This window comes from Myxine glutinosa, chromosome 11, assembly GCF_964187855.1.
Source record: "Myxine glutinosa chromosome 11, kmMyxGlut1.1, whole genome shotgun sequence".
NCBI lineage: Eukaryota > Metazoa > Chordata > Myxini > Myxiniformes > Myxinidae > Myxine > Myxine glutinosa.
In genome coordinates, this window is record NC_136271.1 from 102,504,949 (window position 1) to 102,530,372 (window position 25,424).

General features: G+C 50.0%; 1 protein-coding gene across 4 annotated transcripts in view; it reads right to left on the reverse strand.

Moving 5' to 3' along the window:
* The window catches only part of GLYCTK (glycerate kinase), a 78,936-nt gene extending 62,369 nt beyond the window's left edge, over positions 1-16,567 (reverse strand). For 2 of the 4 annotated variants that reach the window (XM_078786891.1, XM_068131397.2), the window contains exon 1: positions 8,568-8,669. The gene's annotated coding sequence lies outside the window, so the exon portion shown is untranslated. Of the gene's footprint in view, positions 1-8,567; positions 8,670-16,430 lie in introns of those variants that run through there. The other 2 variants (XM_068131398.2, XM_068131395.2) reach the window with 2 other exon arrangements.
* Between the last annotated feature and the right edge of the window lie 8,857 nt (positions 16,568-25,424).

Consider the following 25,424-nt stretch of genomic DNA (forward strand, 5'->3'; position numbering starts at 1 on the left):
GACTACCTATTTCAGCACCGTCGCAATGTTGACAATCCCGCTGCTGACTACGACGAGTACATCTACAACCTTGCGCTTTGCTCTCTCGAAGACAAGGTGATCATGATGGGCGGTCGTCATCTCAGTTCATATGACCTACCTACCCCAGAGAGGGGCACAGAAGATAGGCTTGAGAGAGAATACTTCAGGGAAGTCGACTACAACCAAGAGCAGTTGGCTGTCCAAGCTGATGATCTCCAACAGCAAATGACAGATGACCAGCATCAGGTCTACAATGCAGTCCTTGAACTGGTGCAGCAAGGTAATATCAACAATGGCAACAAGAGCAGCAACCTCATCTTTCTAGATGCACCAGGAGGCACAGGAAAGAGCTTCGTCATCAACACGATTCTGAAGAAAATTTGCTCACGAGGCAAGATTGCTCTTGCTAATGCGTCCATTGGAATTGCCGCAACACTGCTCCAGGGAGGACGAACGCTGCACAGCACCTTCAAGATCCCACTCGACACGCACCTCAAAGAGCAGCTCTCCACGCTCTCCATCGAAATCGAAGTTAAGTAATTGTTCCCATTTGTATTTTCGTTATGGCTGTATTATATGGTGTTGTATGTATAGTGTGTCCCGAGGAAGATTTTCGGTGCAAATCTTTCATACCTGTATAGAAAATCGTGTTAATTCGTGTCGTGTCTTTTGAGGCCTTGTACAGTGTCCAACCTTGAGGCTTTGTTTTTCTCTCAGCGGTCCGTCGTTTGTGCTCCAATAACTTTCGTTCTCTGTTTTCCCAGTCTTTTCACCCCACAGCCTACTTCGTTGTTTAAAATCTCAACTCAAAAAAAACAAAAAAACATTTCCTTCTCTGTTCTTATTTGTTGTTCTCATTCGTTTATTCGTTCTTATTCGTTCGTTCGTTCTTCGACCACGTGTTTCTCCCCCATTTCCCCAGATAGTTTTCACTGTTAAACTTTAAAATGTTTACACTTTCCCCTCAAGTTCTGTATTCCGTCGTATATTATAACACCTTTTTCTTCTTCTTCTTTAAAAGGCTGCTTTCGACTTGCTCACCAAATCTATTCATCCCCCCCAAAAAAATCCATCTCTTACAGTGCCTCTTTTCTACATTCCCTAAACTCTCCTGCACTCCATCCTCCCTCCAGCGTCCTTAAACGTATTTTTGACTCGGTCACAAGAAACTCATTTTGCAATAAATGTTCTTTTCCCATTAATCATACACTTTCTAAAATCCAATCTCACCCCTCCCCTCCAAATGTTCCCCATAACCCCTCCCCTCCAAATCTTCCCCATCACCCCTCCCCTCCAAATCTTCCCCATCACCCATCCCTTTCAAATCTTCCCCCTTTCCCCTTCCCTCCTAAACTCCCCCCTCACCCCTCCCCTCCAAATCTCCCCCATATCCCATCCCTTTCAAATCCCTCCCTTTGTCCCTTCCCTCCTAAACTCCCTCCTCGCCCCTCCCCTTCAAATCACCCCACCCTCATTTCTTCTCAATTTCCCCCTTCCAACTCTCACCTCCATCTCCCCCAACCTTCTGCCTCTCTCTTCCCCCTCCTCAAATAACACCTCATTGTGCCTCACCCAACCACCATCAAACCTTTTGTCCGCCCCATTCTTCCCTTTCTCTGAGCAATTCTGAAATCTCTGACACATCTTCAACAGCTCTCCCTACCTCTTCCACCTCTTCCACATCTTACCCTACCCCTCCTCCCCCCGTGTTCTGTATCCGATGCTCCCCCTTCCTCTTCATTAACGGTATGGACCTCAAACATCCAGGGCCTTCGTTCAAACTTAACTGATCTCTCCATACAGGTTGCTTCTGACAAACCAGACGTGATCTGCTGAACAGAAACTTTCCTCCTTCATGATGTCTCTGATTCCTTAGTATCTCTCCCGGGTTACTCCCTCCTCCGGTATGATAGACCTGAGCCTCGTCCTGGAGGTGGGGTTGCTATCTTTATCAAAAACTCTCTTCCTCACTCGCCCTGCACTGCACTCTCTCCACCTCACCCCCAGGAATACCTCTGGCTACGGCTTCCCCTTCGCTCCCACCTCTTGTTCATATGTGTGTTGTACCGACCACCAAACAGTGATGACTCCATCTACATCTCGCTGTCTGATAATATGGACCAACTTCTATCTACTCATCCCAACTCTCTATCTACTCACCTTATTTGTTTTGTGTGTCTGTTTGTCTTTCTGTGTGATTAATGTTCGCTCTTTCACGAGCCTCGATCTTGTATACAAAACAAAACAAAAAAAAAAGAAAAAAAATTAAAATAAAAAAGGCCAACTGGCACGGTCTTCAAGCAGCCATCAATCATCTGGACTGGTCTCCCATCTCTACCACCTCTGACATCAACTCATCCTGGGAATTCTTCCAAAGTAAATTGCTTTCTCTCATGCACAGATTTATCCCATCTCGTCTTCAGTTGTCATACCCTTCCTCCCATCCATGGTACACGGAATCTTGTGGTGAGGCTGTTGCCCAGAAACAACTTGCCTTCGTCTCCTGGAAAGCAAATCCAATGGAAGGAAATCTCATTTCCTTTCACAAAGCCCGAAACAAGTGTGTATCCACCCTCAGGAGAGCCAGGAAACAATATCTCTCCGTTCTCAAGACCGAACTCTCTTATCTGTCTCCCTCTTCAAATCATGGTGGCGTCTGGTCAAATCTGTTTCTGGTGTTTGTTCCCCCTCCATCCCGTCCCTTACCTCAAACGGCTACACAGCTGACTCCGCACATGAAAAAGCTGAATGCCTGAATTCTGTGTTTGCCTCTAAATCTTGTGTCCCAAACCCATCCCTCTCTGCACCCACCGTACCCAGTCGTACCCAGCTGCTCCTGGACTCCGTGTCCTTTCCTCCTGACAAGGTGGAAAAGTTTCTGTCAACCCTCGACTGATTCTGCAACTGGACCTGACAGCATCAGCCCACGGGTCCTAAAATCCTGTTCTTCTGCTCTTTCACTCCCTCTCTCTGTTCTCTTCACCCTCTCTTTTGCTCAAGGTCAAGTGCCATCTGCTTGGAAATCAGCCAACATCACCGCTTTGCACAAAAAAGGTGCAAAAACAGATCCTAGCAACTACAGACCAATCAGCCTTCTCCCAATTATCAGCAAAGTCATGGAATCCATCATTGCTTCGGATATGAAATCGTTCCTCTTCTCCAATGGCTTGATCTCTGATCATCAATTTGGTTTCAGACCAGGTCACTCTACTCTGGACATGCTGCTTCTGCTGTCTCAACAATGGATGGAGGTCCTCAATGCCAAACAGGAAATTAGAGCTGTCTCCCTCGACATATCACGTGCCTTCGATACGGTCTGGCACCCCGCTCTGTTCACCAAACTCTCCTCCTTTGGTATCCATGGAAATCTCCACGCATGGCTGGCGGACTTCCTCTCTAGTCGTAGTCAACGTGTGGCCCTGAATGGGTTTCTCTCATCTCCTCTTCCTGTTCAGGCTGGAGTTCCCCAAGGCAGTGTTCTGGGCCCTGTGCTTTTTCTGGTCTTCATCAATGATCTCTCTGACTCTCTTGAAAATCCTCTCTATCTCTTTGCTGATGACTCCACTCTCTGCCGCTCCATTCCTCATCCCTCAGATTGGCAGTCTGCAGCCTCCTCACTCTCTGCAGACCTGGACAAAATCACAGACTGGGCAAACAAGTGGAACATGTCTTTCAATCCTGACAAATCTCACACTCTTACGATGTCTCTCTGAAAAGACCGACTGGACAACCCTCCCATCTACTTTCTGAATAATCCTCTCCAAGAAATTCTGTCACTCAAGCTTTTGGGTCTCACTATCTGCCATGATCTTTCCTGGAAAAAACACATTTCAAATCTGGCCTCCAAAGCCAGTCGCCGACTGGGCATCCTCCGTCGTGCGAAGTCCTTCCTTGGCACACCTGAGCTCCTCACCACATACAAGGCTTTCATCCGCAGCTCAATGGAGTACTGCTCTCCCCTCTGGGCTGGTGCTCCTGCCTCACACCTAGCTCGTCTTCACGCTGTTGAAACCAAAGCATTCAGAATCATTGGAATCTCCCGCGATGACGCTATCTCCGAGGGCCTTTCACTTACTCACCGCAGGCAGGTTGGTGGTCTTTCCGTCTTCTACCGACTCCTCTCCGGCCTTGCTCCCCCAGCTCTCTCTGGGCTCTGTCCCCCAAATATTCCTACAGGTCGCACAAGATTTGCCTGCAACCCTCTTATGGTTAAACTGCCAAAATCAAGACTCTCTGCTCACCTTCACTCCTTCATTCCTCTTTTCTCCCGCCTCTGGAACAAACTCCCTCACTCTCTTCAATCCCACTCCTTCCTCCAGGTCTTTAAAACGGCTGTTCACCACCATCTCTTATCTTCCCCAATCCAAAACCTTGATCTTTTCTACCCCCGCTAATTTCACCCCAAATCCACTTTTTGAGGTGCCGACTTCTTTCCTGGAAGTCCTTGGTGTCCTTGCGGTTTATACCTATCCTGCCCACCCCCCCCCCAGGCCCTCTCCCTCCCACACATCTCCCGATGTCCCTGCTCTCAAATGTTGTGTTTGTGTGCTTCCTCCCCTTCTCTCCCCATCTTGTCGACCGCTCCCCTTTTTATATACTTTGTTTGCTTGTTTGTTTGATTTGTTTGTTTGATAAATGTTAGCTCTTTCACGAGCCTCGACTCTGTATACAAAAAACAAAAAAAACAAAAAAAAAACAAAAACAAACATGCAGCATCAAGCATGGAACAGCATTGGCCAAGGTCATTAAGGATGCTGCTGTCATCATTGTGGATGAGGCCCCGATGACTCGCAAGTCAGCCTATGAAGCTGTAGACCGCACACTACAGGACATCACAGGAGTAAAGAAACCTATGGGAGGAATTCCCACACTGCTCTGCGGAGACTTCCGACAGATCCTCCCAGTGGTCAAGAGTGGTACCAGATCCAACATTGTCAATGCCAGCCTGAAGACGTCCCACCTGTGGCGCCATGTGACTGTCAAGCACCTGACCACCAACATGCGAGCTCACCTGTCTGGCGATGAAGGGGCCATTGACTTTTCTAAGCTGCTCCTGGAAATTGGCAATGGACTGATACCATTTTCAGCCAAACCAGACACGATCGAGATTCCTCCTGAAATAGGCAAGGTCGTCTCCACAATGGAGGAGCTGAAGGCTGAAGTCTACCCTTGCTTGTCCACAAATGGAGTCCGGTCCGAATGGCTGGCTGAGCGTGCAATTCTTTCTCCGCTGAACACCAATGTCAAATAGCTCAACAACTGGCTCATGGGAGAGTTTCCCGGTGATGAGAGGATCTACAAGTTTGTGGATAGTGCCATCTGTGATGAGGAGGCAGTCCCTTCAGCCCCAGTCACACCGGGCCTGCGACCAGGTTACGACCTAGCTGCGACCGAAAATTTTGTTAATCGTGGGAAAATAGTAGAAAGAGTGCGCGACTGGTCGCAGAGGTCGTGGGTGATCGCCAGAGCAAAATCAGTCGCAGCAAGGTCGATGGTAGGCTGGGCCAAATCGGAGGTGATTTTCCTAATTCAATGTAATTTACCTAAAAGTTGTGAGTGAGTATCAGGAACAAAATCATGAAAAAAAAATTCAAAAATATTGACGTTTTACGGTCAGACAGCCCGTTACCATAGCAACAGTTACAGACGACTCAAAAAATGTCTAAATTGACGATTTCTCAAGCTGTGTTTGACCCCCAGAGTTGATTCTGGTACCAAAAGATGCAGAATTGAAAGCCAAGGATGATTGGATAGCTTAACAATGTCTGTGACACAATTCAATACCACTTTTATCCAAAAAACTAATTTTTGTCTGAAATTTCAAGCATATTTATGGAAAAAAATTGAAAATTTTGCTTTTTAATCATAGGATAACCATTAATCAGATTAAATTTACTTTAAATTGTCTTTTACAACCTTGTATTGTCCAGTTTTTATAACTGTTATAACGTTTTAGGCATGGATACAAAAGCCAAGACCGTGTTGTGGCTCTTCGAAAAGTGTCCCCCCATCTTCAATCGACCAGGAAACCAGGGATTCACTGGCCCTTATCCACCAACAGGGGAACTGGTTGTTCTCCAGTACCATGGGTATCACAGACATCTGCAGGAAACCAGCCACCTTCAGTCTAGCAAAAAGGATGCAGTCAAGCTTGTAGTGAAGGACTTGCAGGACCGTCGGCAGCTGGGAGATATCTACACACCCGAAGAGCTGGAAGACATGACCAGTCTCGCTGCATTCATGTCAGTCTTCTACACTAAAGCGTGGTTGACATGTACCAGTGCTGCAGATGCACCATCTAACGACCTGTACCTGATGAAGAACCTCCTCAAGGCTGAGGCCAGTATCGCAAAGAATCCAACAAAGTGGCCTGCCAAATTTCTGTCCTTTGTGACTGTGGCCCGAGAGAAGCTACAAAACCATTTGTGGTACCTCTCAGAGAGATTGGTCTCTTTGGCACTCTTCTCGGACAGAACGTCATCTGACAAGCAGACTATGAGAAGGGCTATGCTCAGGTACCATGGGACTGCACATAACATGATACAGGAGATGCCAGCCTCACAGCAATTGGGGAGTAAAGCCCTCAAAGACTTTGTTGGTTATGACTCTTGGAGCATGTTTGAACTCTTGGGTATTGACTCCAGTTTTGTCAAGCTCCCCGTTGCATAGTGGCCCACCTCAGACAGCTATCGTCATGGCAAGGAAGTTGTGGCCAAACTCCCAGTTGCATAGTGGCCCACCGCAGACAGCTATCGTCATGGCAAGGAAGTTGTGGCCAAGCTCCCCGTTGCACAGTGGCCCACCGCAGACAGCTATCGTCATGGCAAGGAAGTTGTGGCCAAACTCCCAGTTGTCAATGACGCAGCAGAGCGGACACTTGGACTCGCCACAGATTTGAACACTAACAAGGCCCCCACATCTGAGGCGCAGCTCCAGGCTCTATACAGGGTTGGGAAGGGCGTCAGGAAGAAGCTGCATGGACTGGCAACATCCACTGAGGTTGTGACTAAGAAGTCATTGGCCTCCATTGATTACAATTTGGACTAGGTTTTTTATTTTGTTATCAATGTTCAATGTCAGACCTTAAATTTGAGACAAAAAAGCTTAATCAATGACAAAAGTTAATTTAAAGTACATTTAATTTGACTATAGCTCTGATTAATGATTATCCTATGATTAAAAAGCAAAATTTTCATTTTTTTTTCAAACAAATGCCTTAAATTTGAGATGAAAATGAGTTTTTGGGATAAAAGTTGTATTAAATTGTGTCACAGACATTGTTAAACTACCCAATCATCCTTGGCTTTCAATTCTGAATCTTTTGGTACCAGAATCAACTCTGGGGGTCATACACAGCCTGAGAAATCATCGATTTTAAGAATTTTTTGAGTCGTCTGTAACGGTTGCTATGGTAACGGGCTGTTTTACCGTAAGACGTCAATATTTTTGAAAAAACATTTCATGGTTTTGTTTCTGTTACCCAGCCACAACTTTTAGGTAAATTACAACCTTGTAGTATGAAAAATTGAGAATCACCCCTGATTTGGCCCAGCCTAGTCGATGGTCATGTTCAAAACTTCTGACCTGCGATTCCAAATCGTAAGAGGTCGCAGACAGGTCTTACATGGTCGTACCACCAGTCGCGCATGGACGCACCACCAGTCGTGCATGATCGCGGGTCAAGTAGTCGCATGATTGGTCGTGCTACTGGTCCTGCCACCTGACGATTGATGGTGCCACCTGTTGTTCAACCTCACGATTGGTAGTGCGCCAAGTCCCGACCTGTCCCGACTGGTTGCACGACCTTACGCTTTCGGAATATTCGCCCACCGCTGGAGGTGCCTCCTCACGACCATGCAACAGGAACATGAGACTGTCAAGAATATCTTGAGTGCGTGCCTCTGCCTGCATAACATGATGCGGATTAGGTACCCTGGACTGCAGAACCGGGACGTTGCCTGCATGGGGAATGACCACCAGATCATCCCTGGTGCTTGGAGGACCGAGGCAGTGCTTCAGGACATGCAGAACGTGCAAGGCGGGAATCGGGATACACGGGTAGCCAAGGCTGTGCGCGTTTACCTCAAGCACTACTACAACAACGTCGGCAGTGTCCCATGGCAGGATAACATGATCTAGGAACTGTTGTGTGAATGTTTGAATTTTGATATTTTTTTTGAGATATGTGTATCATATATTATATGCTATGTGTATGATCTATTTTTGCACATCTATTTTAAAATTAACTTGTACAACAAACATGCTATTTCATGGTATGTCTGGAGAAAAAATAATAATTAGTTGTCTTTATTGTTTGTTTATGGTCTGAGTAATAAATGACTGGTTTATATTAAAATAGAAAAAATTATTATTTTATAATACAAATTAAATCATTACATGTGTACATGTGTACATTACATGTGTACACAAACAAAGTTCTTTGTCAAAGTAAAATCTTTAACACAATAAAGTAATGTGCAGAACTAAGTAGAACTAAGTAGTAATACTAAGTAGTAGTACTAAGTAGTAGAACTAAGTAAGTAGACCTGGGTAGTAGTAAAGTAGTGTGCAGAATCTGCCAGGCCACAGTGACGGACGACGGACGAAACATCACGCCAATAGCATACGCTACCCTTCGGTCAGGTAAGCTAAAAAGTAAGTACAAACAACTTTAAATTTCAATGTATCATCATTTTATTAACAAAACAAAACATGCAATGATACCTTTCATTGTCTCAAACACATTGAAATATCTCTGAAATTACACTAAAAAACACATAAATTGTACTCGTCCATCACTCGTGCAAGTGGTCACCCCCCTGCAGGATATGATTACTCAAAACTAACTGGGCTCCAGTGTCGGAAGTACGCGACTCAGTAGTTGTCGCAGTCGGATTATCGGTACCGCCACTTGGCATGGGGGTTAACTGGGGTCCGCTCAGCCCTGATAAGCTCAGGGACGACAGTCTGGTAGGTAGCTGCTGCGGTGCTGGGGCCTGAGGCCAGTACTGGTCATGCTGCTGGTAATCGCACAGTAAGAACACAGCAGATCGCGTGTTAAAAAGTTACCACAAGCACTCTGTGCACTCGTCCGTGCGTCTCGGGACTCGGTGCACTCGTCCGTCCGTCTCGGGACTCGGTGCACTCGTCCGTCCGTCTCGGGACTCGGTGCACTCGTCCGTGCGTCTCGGGACTCGGTGCACTCGTCCGTGCGTCTCGGGACTCGGTGCACTCGTCCGTGCGTCTCGGGACTCGGTGCACTCGTCCGTGCGTCTCGGGACTCGGTGCACTCGTCCGTGCGTCTCGGGACTCGGTGCACTCGTCCGTGCGTCTCGGGACTCGGTGCACTCGTCCGTGCGTCTCGGGACTCGGTGCACTCGTCCGTGCGTCTCGGGACTCGGTGCACTCGTCCGTGCGTCTCGGGACTCGGTGCACTCGTCCGTGCGTCTCGGGACTCGGTGCACTCGTCCGTGCGTCTCGGGACTCGGTGCACTCGTCCGTCCGTCTCGGGACTCGGTGCACTCGTCCGTCCGTCTCGGGACTCGGTGCACTCGTCCGTGCGTCTCGGGACTCGGTGCACTCGTCCGTGCGTCTCGGGACTCGGTGCACTCGTCCGTGCGTCTCGGGACTCGGTGCACTCGTCCGTGCGTCTCGGGACTCGGTGCATTCGTCCGTGCGTCTCGGGACTCGGTGCACTCGTCCGTGCGTCTCGGGACTCGGTGCACTCGTCCGTGCGTCTCGGGACTCGGTGCACTCGTCCGTGCGTCTCGGGACTCGGTGCACTCGTCCGTGCGTCTCGGGACTCGGTGCACTCGTCCGTGCGTCTCGGGACTCGGTGCACTCGCCCGTGCGTCTCGGGACTCGGTGCACTCGCCCGTGCGTCTCGGGACTCGGTGCACTCGCCCGTGCGTCTCGGGACTCGGTGCACTCGCCCGTGCGTCTCGGGACTCGGTGCACTCGCCCGTGCGTCTCGGGACTCGGTGCACTCGCCCGTGCGTCTCGGGACTCGGTGCACTCGTCCGTGCGTCTCGGGACTCGGTGCACTCGTCCGTGCGTCTCGGGACTCGGTGCACTCGTCCGTGCGTCTCGGGACTCGGTGCACTCGTCCGTGCGTCTCGGGACTCGGTGCACTCGTCCGTGCGTCTCGGGACTCGGTGCACTCGTCCGTGCGTCTCGGGACTCGGTGCACTCGTCCGTGCGTCTCGGGACTCGGTGCACTCGTCCGTGCGTCTCGGGACTCGGTGCACTCGTCCGTGCGTCTCGGGACTCGGTGCACTCGTCCGTGCGTCTCGGGACTCGGTGCACTCGTCCGTGCGTCTCGGGACTCGGTGCACTCGTCCGTGCGTCTCGGGACTCGGTGCACTCGTCCGTGCTTCTCGGGACGACGTGCACTCGTCCGTGCTTCTCGGGACGACGTGCACTCGTCCGTGCGTCTCGGGACGACGTGCACTCATCCGTGCATCAGGGGAATCCGTGCACTCGTCCATGCGTCTCGGGACTCCGTGCACTTGTCCGTGCGTCTCGGGACTCCGTGCACTTGTCCGTGTGTCTCGGGACTCTGCGCACTCGTCCGTGCGTCTCGGGACTCCGTGCACTCGTCTGTGCATCAGGGGAATCCGTGCACTCGTCCGTGCGTCTCAGGACTCCGTGCACTCATCCGTACGCTGGTAAGCTGGTAATCGTTGGTGATCGCACAACCACGCGTACCACCAATCGTACGATGACCCCTAAGACCAATCGCTGTTTGCGATCGCAAATAAAGAGCATAACAAACATTGACGATTGGTCGTACCTCGGCCAGATTGCCATCAATCGCACGATCCAGAAATCGTACGATCCGGTGTGACTGAGGCCTTACCCTGTTGAGCTTCTCAATTCTCTCGAGCTGTCAGGAATGCCACCACACCTCCTCAAGTTGAAACTCGGTGTGCCCATCACGATCCTGCGAAACATGGAACAACCCAAGACCACCAATGGTACACGCTGCATCATAACTCGCCTACATGCCAATGTCATCGAGGCCACCATCTCCTGTGGACCATACAAAGGAGAAGTCGTCCTTCTGCCGAGGATCCCGCTCATTCCGTCAGACTCTGAGCTGCCGTTCCAGTTTCGGAGACTCCAGTTTCCCTGCAAGCCATGCTTTGCGATGACCATCAACAAGGCTCAAGTTAAGACGTACAAGACAATAGGGGTCGACCTCTCTGTCCCTTGCTTCTCACACAGTCAGCAGTATGTGGCTGCCTCTCGGACCGGCAGTGCAGTAAAACTCACCATCCTGGCACCCAACAATCAGACACGCAATGTGGTTTACCCCGAGGCACTCGAGGGCACAGATGACGAACGCTGTAAGTTATGACTATATTTTTTTGTATAAGGCACATATTGGACTAGATGCTCTTTCATAGTTTGTAAAAAACGTTCTTTTGGAAAAACTTTTTAATCAAAACAGGCGAATATCCAGAATCGGTACTTCTCGGCCGACTATCTTCCCATCCAGTCGAAAGAGAATAATGCTGTTTAGTGTTTATATTTTATATAAATTATAGAATATATTTTATACAAAATGTATGTACAAAAGTTTTTTTAATGTTTTACTTTTAGGTCTGTTTGGCTGAAAAATTTCTGATATCAATACCCCCAATCTTAGGCATTGTCGGATATAGTCAGAGCGTTCACCTTTGATTAATGAATTTTAAGAATCCTTCCAATTTGCACCCGTCTGAGACGGGTATCCTTGCTAGTATATTGTGGCGGGCACAAGGGACAATAATTCCGCGCACCAGTGGGTGGCGCGAGCGTCCAGGCGGGGAACGAAAACGCATGCCCCGCCTTTCGACCGATCGGCCACGCCCGGGGGCAAGGCGTGGCCTCGGGACATATATGCGGGCTCCAAGCTTGAGCCCGCCCAGTGCTGAAGTGTGAGCTCTTAATAAAGACTCTTTGTTTGTACCAACGCGTTGTGGCCTACCTCTCTGGCAATCGAGTCGTGTGTGCACAGCACCACACTGGTGACCCCGATTGGTTCAGCCGTTGCTGACCCCCGAACGCGCCATGGCTACCAACGCCGTCGCCGTCAAACTCCTGGAGTTTTGGGAAGCACAAGCTGACGTTTGGTTTGTGCAGGCTGAAGCTCAATTTCAGCTCCGAGGCATCACGGCAGACGAGACCCGGTACTACCACGTGGTCGCCGCCCTCGGGCCCGGCACTGCCGCCTGAGTCGTGTCCATCCTTCGGCGCCCGCCGGGCGACAACAAGTACGAGGCGCTCAAACATCTCCTCCTCGCCACGTTCGGGCTCACGGAGATCGAACGGGCCGACCGCCTCCTGGACCTTCCCGCCCTCGGCGGCACACGACCATCCGTCCGGATGGATTTCATGCTGTCGCTGCTTGGAGACCAGCGCCAGGATTTCTTGTTCTGCGCACTTTTCCTCCGCCAGCTACCGATACAGGTGCGCCTCACGCTGGCCGGTTCCAAAATCACGGAACCCCGCGCCCTGGCCGGAGAGGCCGACAAGTTTTTCGCGGCCTGCGACACGCGGTCGGTTTACGGTGCTGCCGTAGTGGATCCCGGGGCAGAGGCTACAGCGCCCCCGGCTTCCCTCGTGGCCGCTGCTGCGCCCCGCCCACTGCCGCCGCCGCCACCACCACGGCCGCCGCGGCCGTCACCGCCGCAAGCCTGGTGCTACTACCACGCCAGGTTCGGCCGCAAGGATAAAACGTGTCGCCCGCCGTGCTCTTTTGACGGGTCGGGAAATGACCGGGCCGGCGCTCATTCGCGGCCCTGAGCGTCGGCCATTCCGGCAGCCTCCTGTTCATCACGAACACCTTGTCCGGGCGCCGTTTCCTTTGCGACACAGGAGCGCAGGTAAGCGTCCTCCCTGCCTCCGCGTCCGACAAGCAAGCCGTGGGCCGGGGCCCCGCTTTGCTTGCCGCCAACGGTACACCCATCCGCACATTCGGGAAGCGTTGCCTCTCACTGCGGTTCGGAGGGCAGCGCTTTCAATGGTCGTTCGTCACCGCCAGCGTGCCAATGGCCCTGCTCGGTGCGGATTTCCTATGTACGCATGGTTTGTTGGTCGACGTTAAGCGCAGGCGTCTCGTCCAGGCCGAAACCTTCAGCTCGCTCGCTTGTTCGCTGAGCGGCTCACTGAGCGGCTCGCCGAGCGGCTTGCCAAGCGGCTTGCTGAAAGGTTCCGTCCCGGCGAGTTTAGTTTGCACGCTTCCGGCAGCGGACGACTTTACCCGCCTCCTAGCCAGTTTCCCGGCCCTCACGCGGCCCACCTTCTCAGCGGTGGCCGTTAAACACGGGGTGGAGCACCATATATCCACGGTCGGGCCGCCGGTCTACACCCGGGCACGCCGACTCGAACCCACGAAGCTCGCTGTGGCGAAGGCGGAGTTCGCCACGCTGGAACGGCTGGGTATCGTGCGGCGCTCAAACAGCGCTTGGGCCTCTCCGCTGCACATTGTGCCGAAGCCCGGCGGAGGATGGCGGCCGTGCGGTGACTACCGCCGGCTCAATGATGCCACCACACCCGACCGCTACTCGGTCCCGCATATCCAGGACTTTTCCGCCCGGTTGACAAACACGACCGTGTTTTCCAAGGTGGACCTCATCCGAGGCTACCACCAGGTCCCCGTACAACCGGGCGATGTCCCGAAGACGGCCGTCATCACCCCTTTCGGCCTCTTCGAGTTCCTGCGAATGCCTTTCGGGTTGAAGAATGCGGCCCAGGCGTTCCAACGGCTTATGGACAGCGTCTTGCGCGACTTACCTTTCCTCTATGTCTACCTGGACGACATCCTAGTCGCGAGCGCGTCCCGGGAGGAGCACCTGCTCCACCTCCGCATGCTTTTCGAACGCCTGGGCCAGCATGGCCTAATCATCAACCCCGCAAAGTGCCGTTTCGGCGTCGCCACCATCGACTTCTTGGGGCACCGCATCACCAGGCACGGGGCCGTCCCTTTACCGGCCAAGGTAGAGGCGGTCAAGGATTTCCCGCAACCCCACAGGATCAAGGGGCTCCAGGAGTTCCTGGGCATGGTAAATTTTTACCACAGCTTCGTGCCCCATGTCGCCCAGCTCCTCCGCCCCCTGCACGAGGCCCTCCGAGGCAAGCCGGGCAAAGGTGACATCGCCTGGTCGGAGCCGATGGCCGCGGTGTTTGCGGGCGCAAAGCTGGCCCTGGCCAACGCCACCATGCTGGCGCACCCGGCGCCCGATGCACTGATTGCCCTCACCACCGACGCGTCGGACTACGCGGTGGGCGCGGTGCACAAGCAGTGGGTGCGTGGTGCTTGGCAGCCGCTGGCGTTTTTTAGCCGGCAGCTTCGCCCGCACTAACGCCGCTACAGCACCTTTGACCGCGAGCTGCTCGGGCTCCACCTGGCGGTCCGACACTTCCGCAATCTGCTGGGGAGCCGCCCGTTCACAGCTTTCGTCGACCACAAGCCCCTTGTGTTCGCGATGGCCAAGGTCGCCGAGCCATGGCCGGCACGGCAGCAGCGTCACCTCTCTGCCGTGTCCGAGTATACGACGGACATCCGCCACGTGGCGGGTAAAGACAACCCGGTGGTGGATTGCCTTTCCCGGTCCGTCGCGCACGCGATCGACTATGCCCGGATGGCGGAGGACCAGACGGCCGACCCCGTGGTCCAGGCCTTGCGGACCGCCGTCACGGGCCTCCGCGTCACTGAGGTGCCGTTCGACGCCGCGGCGCGGCCCTCCTGTGCGACGTCTCCCTCGGCCGGCCTCGCCCCATCATGCCCGCTGGCTGGCAGCGCCCAGTGTTCGACACCGTCCACGGCCTGTCCCACCCGGGCACGAAGGCCTCCCAGAAGCTCGTCGCGGGGAAGTTCGTCTGGCATGGCCTCAGGAAGGACGTCCGCGACTGGGCCAGGACGTGCCTCGCGTGCCAGCGCGCAAAGGTCTACCGCCACACCCAGGCCCCGTTGGCCCCGTTTGCGGTTCCCGAGCGTCGGTTCGACCACGTGCACGTCGACTTGGTGGGACCTCTGCCCCCCCCCGCGGGGGTTCACCCAACTCCTCACCATGGTGGACCGCACCACACGGTGGCCGGAGGCCGTCCCATTGGCGGCGACGTCTGCGGCTGATGTGGCGCAGGTCTTCATCGCCACTTGGGTTGCCCGGTTCGGTGCCCCCTCAGCCATCTCATCCGACCGCGGCCCCCAGTTCACCTCGGAGCTCTCGGGCGCGGTGGCGCAAGGGCTCGAAGTAAAACTACACCGCAGCACGGCCTACCACCCCCAGGCCAATGGCCTGTGCAAGCGCTTTCATCGCTCGATGAAGGCCGTGCTCCGGGCCAGCCTCCGCGACGGCAGCTGGGCCGACAGGCTCCCCTGGGTCCTGCTGGGCCTCAGGACGGCGCCCAAGGACGACCTGCACGCGTCCTCGGCAGAACTGGTCTTCGGGCAACCACTGCGGGTACCGGGCGAATTTATCCCCGACTCCACGGCTCCTTGGTCCGCGGCGCAACAGCGCTCCACCCTGCAGGAGACCGCCCGGGGGTTCGCCCCGGTGCCGACGGCATACCACGGTTGCCCGTCTTCCCACGTCGCCCCGGAGCTTCGCACGGCGGAGTACGTCTTCGTCCGGCACGACGCCCACCGGGCACCGCTGCGGCCCCCGTATGACGGGCCCTTCCGCGTGCTGGAGACCGGGGACAAATATTTCACCGTCGACATCGGCGGTGCCCTGGATCGTATCTCCGTGGACCGCCTCAAGCCGGCCCATCTCGATCTCGACCACCCCCCGCAAGCAGCTCTGCCTCCGCGTCGAGGCCGCCCCCCGGCGGTCGGACCCCCGGCACACCCCAGCCCCGCCGTCCCGCTACCCCCCAGCCCTGCACGCATCGCCAGGGAGCGTTTCGGCCGGGTCATCCGGCTTCCCCGCAAACTCACCCTTCAGGTGCGCAGGAATTCTGGGGGGGCGCGTGTGGCGGGCACAAGGGACAATAATTCCGCGCACCAGTGGGTGGCGCGAGCGTCCAGGCGGGGAACGAAAACGCATGCCCCGCCTTTCGACCGATCGGCCACGCCCGGGGGGCAAGGCGTGGCCCCGGGACATATATGCGGGCTCTAAGCTCGAGCCCGCCCAGTGCTGAAGTGCGAGCTCTTTATAAAGACTCTTTGTTTGTACCAACGCGTTGTGGCCTACCTCTCTGGCAATCGAGTAGTGTGTACACAGCACCACAATATCATATCAGCGAAGAGCTTGCAAGGGAGAGAGACGGGTATCCTTGCGAGTATATCATATCAGCGAGGAGCTTGCAAGGGCAATCACCAACACATGTATTTGTAATACTATTAAAGGTCATTCATAAACAAGACGAACGCAACCGCATGGACCACAACAACCACTACGCTGTGCTGTTCCACTACTCACATCACACCGTTTTGAAGAAAATCCATGAAGTTGAATTTGTACTTTAATACGATCACTCGAAAAACTTTCAACTTGGGGAAACAATACTGTATCTCAACCAGGACTTTTTGAGGCGGAACTCCGTCAAATCAAAAGTCTTTTGAAAATCCAAACAAACAAAACATATAGAGTAAGTAGTATCTCGTTCCGAGAACATTTTGAACCAACTGTGTCGAATTTAATGGCAAAATAAGTAAAAACTCTGAAATTATGTCTGAAAAACTTCACACAGCTAGTGCTTATACACCGCCTATGTGACTTTACGTCTACAGAATATGATGAAGAAAATGCATTTTTCTCAATATATTATATTATTTTAATTTTCTCGCGTGGACAGTAAAGTGGAATTTGAATCCTTGTAATGTCGGCAACAAAATGTGTACCAAATGACATTGCATCAGCGGCAACCGTGCCCCAAAAAATGATGCAACCAACAGCCACAGAAACGGCAAAGTTGCATCAATGTTCGATTTTTAAAAATCTTGTATTTGTATTCCACTGTATTGTCAAAATCTTCTTCTTTATCGCTATCGCCGCTATTAACCCACCTTTTTGTTGTGGGGTTGGCCGGGTGAAGCTTGGCACTTGTCTTCACGAACCGGCTGGCCAGGCCTGACGTTCGACTCGGGATTTGTAATTTGGTCAGGATGCCGGCGATAGCTCGCCTAATTTTCGCGACCGATCCCGAATGATAACCGATCCCATTATCATTCCTTAATGATAATGAGTTAATGTCCATCAAATCATTCTGGCAGACGTGACGTTCGTTTAACGTCAATCTGAGGGACGACACACACACACATTTCACATACACACACACATGACACAAACTACACACACACACACATGACACAAACTACACACACACACACACACATGACTCAAACTACACAAACTCGCACACATGACACACACACATGACACATACATGACACACACACACACACACACACACGTGCGCGCGCACCGACACACACACACACACACAGACAGACACACACACATTTCACATACACACACACACACACACACACACACTTCACATACACACACACACGCACACACACACTTCACATACACACACACACACACACTTCACATACACACACACATGACACAAGCTACACACACGTGACACACACACACACACATGACACAAACTACACACACTCGCACACATGACACACACATACATACATGACACACACAGAGACATACACACACATTTCACATGCACACATTTCACATGCACACAGAGACACACACACACATACACACATCACATACACACACACCTGACACAAACTACACACACATATATACACACATGACACATACATGACGCACACAGAGACACACACACACACACATTTCACACACACACACACACACACACATTTCACACACACACACACACACACACATGACACTAACTACACAGACACGACACACACACACACATACGACACAAACTACACACACGTGACACATACACACACACACATGACACAAACTACACACACTCACACACACATGACACATACATGACACGCACACAGACACAGACACGCACACATGCACGCACACATACACACATATATATATATACACACACACACACACTAACACATACATACATACATACACACACACACACACACACACACACACAAACGCACACTAACACATACAGACACAAACACACACACACACACACACACAAACAACTCTGGCCTGAGAAACACCAGGATGGTGGTTTTACAGCTGTCAGGATTCAACTCTATTTTAGAAAATATATATATAATAATTTGATGGTATTCATAGAATACTTACCCTGCGCAACTTTGTGCCAGCAAACTCTTCTGTTTTTGAACATTTATTTTTTCTTTATCCAATATGGCTGCCAGACCACGTGAACAATTACATCATAAATTTATATTCTCTAATAGAATTGTTGCATAGATCACGCTCAATACATTTCAAACTGATCAGACTAAGTGTTGTCCCTGTCGAGTTATGATGTTATATTTATGGCACCAATGACGTCATCATTAACAACACCAATTCCCCATATGGATTTCTTTAAAATGAGCCACGTTTCAATTTTTTCCATGAAGCGGTTTTGGAGATATAGAGGTGCAAAGTTTTTCGGTTTTCCAAGATGGCACCTGTACCACATGACCTATGACGTCATGATTATCATTAAAATATTCTGCAGGAGGAGGCGCTCCGATGGTGACAATTTCGTGTCCATCAGAGCAACAGTTTCAGAGAAAAAAAATCATAATGATCGGATAAGTGTTGTACTTGTCGAATTATGACGTCATAACAAAGGCACCGATGACACCATCATTAACATATCTTATTCCCAATGGGGAGTGGTTGAGAATGAGCCAGGTCTCAATTTTTTTCCATTGAGTGGTTTCAGAGATACAGAGGTGCAAATGTTTTCCAAGGTGGCGCCTGTACCACGTGACCTATGACGTCATAATTATCATTTAAATATTATACAGCAGGAGGCGCTCCTATGGTGAAAACCACCACTAGGTGGCGCTTTATATATATATATATATATATATATATACACAGTTAAGCCCAAAATTATTCATAGTCTATGAAAAAAATCTGAGATTTTTGCATTTATCTCATACTTAAAAGCTAAAATGGTGGATCTTTCACTTCAGGCAAGGACATTTGGTTGGCATGAACAAATCCACTATATTTTGGCTCAACATTATCGCCATAACAATTAATGTTAATAGTTTTTGTTTTTATGCCTGTCCAAAATTATTCATACCCCATACCAAGTCTCAGAATTGAGACCAATGTTTGTGATAATGCACATGCTTTTGACATTCCTCAGATTCTTTATAATGTTATGCAATTATTCCAAGATGTGTGCATAAAATCTGAATACAATACAAATGTGGTCTATTGAATGTACAGTGAGGAATGTTATAGAACAACACTCTGCTTTTAGACTATAAATTAAGGGGAGCTGATGCAATCATTCTCAGTTCATAGTCAGCATGGCGAAGAAGAAAGAACTCAGTGAGGACCTTCGGTTGTGCATTGTGAATGCTCACAAGGAGGGGAAAGGCTACAAAGCTATTTCGAAGCAATTCCGTGTGCCAGTTGCCACCATACTAAGCATAATTAGGAAGTACAAGGAGTTCCACACTGTAAAAAACATTGAAGGACGTGGTCGGAAGCCAAAGGTGTCACCTCGTCTGGCAAGAAAAGTATGGCGAGAGGCCAACAACAATCCACGGATCACCATCAAGGCTCTCCTGAACAACCTTGGCGAGTCTGGGACCAAGATATCAAGGCAGACACTCCAGCGGACGTTGCACAAGGGACGCCAACCAAGAAAGACTCCACTCCTGAAACAGAGGCATAGAGAAACTCGTCTGGCATTTGCAAGAGCGCAACTGGACAAAGATCCAAGCTTTTGGTCATCAGTTCTGTGGTCGGATGAGACGAAAATGGAGCTTTTCGGGCACAGAGATGTTGCTTTCGTTTGGCGAAAAAAAGGTGAAGCATACAACCCGAAGAACACAGTCCCGACCGTCAAGTATGGAGGCGGGAGCATAATGCTTTGGGGATGTTTCTCAGCCAGTGGGCCCGGCAATCTCGTCAAAGTGGATGGCATCATGAAAAAGGAGCAGTACATCAAGATCCTTGAGGAAAACGTCAAACAGTCTGCAGAGAAACTTCACCTCAGGCAGCATTGGACGTATCAGCAGGACAACGATCCAAAACATACCGCCAAGTCAGTCAAGAAATGGTTCCGGGATAATGATGTAGATGTTCTAGAGGGGCCAAGCCAAAGTCCGGACCTCAACCCAATCGAGAATCTGTGGAGGGAGCTCAAGACCCGAGTGATGGCAAGGAAGCCTTCCGACCTCAAAGACCTGGAGACCTTCGTGAAGGAGTGGGCCAAAATCCCTGTAGAGACATGCACAAACCTTGTGAGCAAGTATAAGAACCGTTTGGAGGCTGTGATCACAAACAGAGAATTTTCCGTTGATTACTGAATGTGACTTTGAACTGATCTAAGCAAGGGTATGAATAATTCTGGACATGACATTTTTGGTAAATCTGTCAATAAAATACCCCCGAAACAATGTATTTCTTGATTTCTTGAAATGTCTCTTGCAGTGATTCTTTCAGCTGTTTGTCACATTCTTATGTAACGTAAGCCACAAGAAACCCATTCCTCAAATAACACGATTCAAAATACTCCGAATTTGGTCAGGGTATGAATAATTTTGGGCTTAACTGTATATATATATACGTAGTGTGTTCAAAAAGTATCCGACCTTTATTTTTCGTGCGTAAAAAAAAAGAAGCTAGGGAGGCGTTGATTGGTGCACGTATGTAGGCGATCCTAATGCGCACGCGTGAATTTTTTCCCACCTGCAGAAGCTGTCATTCGACGGCAGACCGCCGATGAGTGAGGACATGTAAGCGAGCGCCGTCGGATTTTCGTTTTTGACAAAATGACGGAAAAACTTGAACAACGCTACTGCATCAAATTTTGTGTTTTTTGGCCTCGGGGATGTTGGATGCTTCCATTGTGATGACTGCAACTTGGTTTCTGGGTCGTACCCATAAACCCAGGACTCATCGCCAGTGAGCACTGTGTTGAGGAAGCTGGGATCGCTGTTCACAGTCTCCAGCATGTCCTGTGCGATCTCCAAACGGAGTTGCTTCTGCTCAATCGTTAGCAGCTTTGGTACGAACTTCGCTGAGATTCTCCTGAAGCCCAAATCCTCCTTCATAATGGAATGAACGGTGTTGAATCTTGTGGATCGTTTCCACTTGGGAATCGCCAAGCTTTACACAAAATTTGATGCAGTAGCGTTGTTCAAGTTTTTCCATCATTTTGTCAAAAACGAAAATCCGACGGCGCTCGCTTACATGTCCTCATTCATTGGCGGTCTGCCGTCGAATGACAGCTTCTGCAGGTGGGAAAAAATTCACGCGTGTGCATTAGGATCGCCTACATACGTGCACCAATCAACGCCTCCCTAGCTTCTTTTTTTTACGCACGAAAAATAAAGGTCGGATACTTTTTGAACACAGTAGTATATATATATATATATATATATATATATATATATATATATATATATATATATATATATATATATATATATATATATATATACATATATATATATATGTATATGTATATATATATATATATATATATATATATATATATATATATATATATATATATATATATATATATATATATATATTGTTGCGGATTTGAGAATCCTGTAATTGTTGTAAATATCACCCTCTGTAAAAAGTGTAATGATCCTTGTAAATACCTCCGTTAAGTGTAAAGATCAAAGGTCGTCCTCTTAGTTAATCCATCGCATGCACGTAGGCCACCATATACCCTTCTAAATAGTTATTTCCTTATTATGTGTATTAGTTTAAGGCTGTGTTTCCCATTAATTGACTGCATTGCACCGAATGACATGAGATAGGTCCCCTTCAAGGATTGCATTTCCCAGCCAAACTCTCCCTCTCTGTGCAAAACCGCTGGACAAGTGTTGTACGTATCGTGTGTCCCGAGGAAGATTTTCGGTGCAAATCTTTCGTACCTGTATAGAAAATCGTGTTAAATCGTGCCGTGTCTTTTGAGGCCTTGTACAGTGTACAACCTTGAGGCTTCGTTTTCCTCTCAGCGGTCCGTCTTTTGTGCTCCAATAACTTTCGTTCTCTGCTTTTCCCAGTCTTTTCACCCCATAGCCTACTTCCTTTTTTAAAATCAACTCAAAAAAAACAAAAAAACATTTCCTTCTCTGTTCTTATTCTTTGTTCTCATTCGTTTATTCGTTCTCATTCATTCGTTTGTTCTTCGAATGATGTTCACTGTTATTAATGTTCCTGTAATAACAGTTATTACTGTTCACTGTTAACGTTCACTGTTATTAACCTTATAATGTTTACACTTTCCCCTCAAGTTCTGTATTCCATCATATATTATAACACCTTTTTCTTCTTCTTCTTTAAAAGGTTGCTTTCGACTTGCTCACCAAATCTATCCATCCCAAAAAAAAATTCCATCTCTTTCAGTGCCTCTTTTCTACATTCCCTAAACTCTCCTGCACTCCATCCTCCCTCCAGCGTCCTTAAACGGATTTTTGACTCGAAGGTCACAAGAAACTCATTTTGTAATAAATGTTCGTTTCCCATTAATCGTACACTTTCTAAAATCCAACCTCACCCCTCCCCTCCAAATCTTCCCCATAACCCCTCCCCTCCAAATCTTCCCCATAGCCCCTCCCATCCAAATCTTCCCCATCACCCCTCCCCTCCAAATCTTCCCCCTTGCCACTCCCCTCCTAATCCTCCCCATCACCCATCCCTTTCAAATCTCCCCCCTTTCCCCTTCTCTCCTAAACTCCCCCCACAACCCTCCCCTCCAAGACTCCCCCTCGCCTTGTCCCTTCCCTCCTAAACTCCCCCCTCGCCCCTCCCCTTCAAATCTCCCCACCCTCATTTATTCTCAATTTCCCCCCTCTCACTCCACCTCCTCAAAGCGTCCTCCCCACTTCTTCCCTCTTCCAACTCTCACCTCCATCTCCCCCAACCTTCTGCCTCGCTCTGCCCCCTCCTCAAATAACACCTCATTGTGCCTCACCCAATCACCATCAAACCTTTTGTCCGCCCCATCCTTCCCTTTCTCCGAGCTATTCTGAAATCTCTGACACACCTTCAACAGCTCTCCCTACCTCTTCGACATCTTACCCTACCCCTCCTCCCCCCTGTTCTGTATCCGATGCTCCCCCTTCCTCTTCATTAACGGTATGGACCTCAAACATCCGGGGCCTTCGCTCAAACTTGACTGATCTCTCCATACAGGTTGCTTCTGACAAACCAGATGTGATCTGCTTAACAGAAACTTTCTTCCTTCATGATGTCTCTGATGCCTTGGTATCTCTCCCAGGTTACTCCCTCCTCCGGTATGATAGACATGAGCCTCGTCCTGGAGGTGGGGTTGCTATCTTTATAAAAAAAACTCTCTTCCTCACTCGCCCTCCACTGCCCTCTCTCCACCTCACCCCCAGGAATACCTTTGGCTACGGCTTCCCCTTCGCTCCCACCTTTTGTTCATATGTGTGTTGTACCGTCCACCAAACAGTGATGGCTCCATCTACATCTCGCTGTCTGATATTATGGACCAACTTCTGTCTACTCATCCTAACTCTCTCTTCCTCATATGTGGTGATTTCAATTGTCACCATGCCAGTTGGCTGTGTGTGGGTACCTCTCTCACCAGCCATGGCTCCTCAGCAAAGGACTTCTGCGACTCACTGGGACTGACACAATCTGTCAATTTCCCGACCCGGATCTCAGTCAATGGAGCATCTTCTCTTCTGGACTTGGTCATGACTAACCTCCCTGAAAATATCTGCTGCTCTTCTTCTGCACCAATCGGCTCATCTGATCATGTGCTTGCTAAAGTGGACATCTCTCTGGCCATTCTCAGGGAGCCTCCTCAGCGTCGACGAGTCTGGCATTTCACTCAGGCCAACTGGCACGGTCTTCAAGCAGCCATCAATCATCTGGACTGGTCTCCCATCTCTACCACCTCTGACATCAACTCATCCTGGGAATTCTTCCAAAGTAAATTGCTCTCTCTCTCATGCACAGATTTATCCCATCTCGTCTTCAGTTGTCATACCCTTCCTCCGTCCATGGTACACGGAATATTGTGGTGAGGCTGTTGCCCAGAAACAACTTGCCTTCGTCTCCTGGAAAGCAAACCTAACGGAAGGAAATCTCATTTCCTTTCACAAAGCCAGAAACAAGTGTGTGTCCACCCTCAGGAGAGCCAGGAAACAATATCTCTCCGTTCTCAAGACCGAACTCTCTTATCTGTCTCCCTCTTCCAAATCCTGGTGGCATCTGGTCAAATCTGTTTCTGGTGTTTGTTCCCCCTCCATCCCCTCCCTTACCTCAAACGGCTACACAGCTGACTCCGCACGTTAAAAAGCTGAATGCCTCAACTCTGTGTTTGCCTCTAAATCATGTGTCCCAAACCCATCCCTCTCTGTACCCACTGTACCCAGTCGTACCCAGCTGCTCCTGGACTCCGTGTCCTTTACTCCTGACAAGGTGGAAAAGTTTCTGTCAACCCTCGACTCTGATTCTGCAACTGGACCTGACGGCATCAGCCCACGGGTCCTAAAATCCTGTTCTTCCGCTCTTTCACTCCCTCTCTCTGTTCTCTTCACCCTCTCTTTTGCTCAAGGTCAACTGCCATCTGCTCGGAAATCAGCCAACATCACCACTTTGCACAAAAAAGGTGCCAAAACAGATCCTAGCAACTACAGACCAATCAGCCTTCTCCCAATTATCAGCAAAGTCATGGAATCCATCATTGCTTCAGATATGAAATCTTTCCTCTTCTCCAATGGCTTGATCTCTGATCATCAATTTGGTTTCAGACCAGGTCACTCTACTCTGGACATGCTGCTTCTGCGGTCTCAACAATGGATGGAGGTTCTCAATGCCAAACAGGAAATTAGAGCTGTCTCCCTCGACATATCACGTGCCTTCGATACGGTCTCACACCCTGCTCTGTTCACCAAACTCTCCTCCTTTGGTATCCATGGAAATCTCCACGTATGGCTGGTGGACTTCCTCTCTCGTCGTAGTCAACGTGTGGCCCTGAATGGGATTATCTCATCTCCTCTTCCTGTTCAGGCTGGAGTTCCCCAAGGCAGTGTTCTGGGCCCTGTGCTTTTTCTGGTCTTCATCAATGATCTCTCTGACTCTCTTGAAAATCCTCTGTATCTCTTTGCTGATGACTCTACTCTCTGTCGCTCCATTCTTCATCCCTCAGATCGGCAGTCTGCTGCCTCCTCACTCTCTGCAGACCTGGACAAAATCACAGACTAGGCAAACAAGTGGAACATGTCTTTC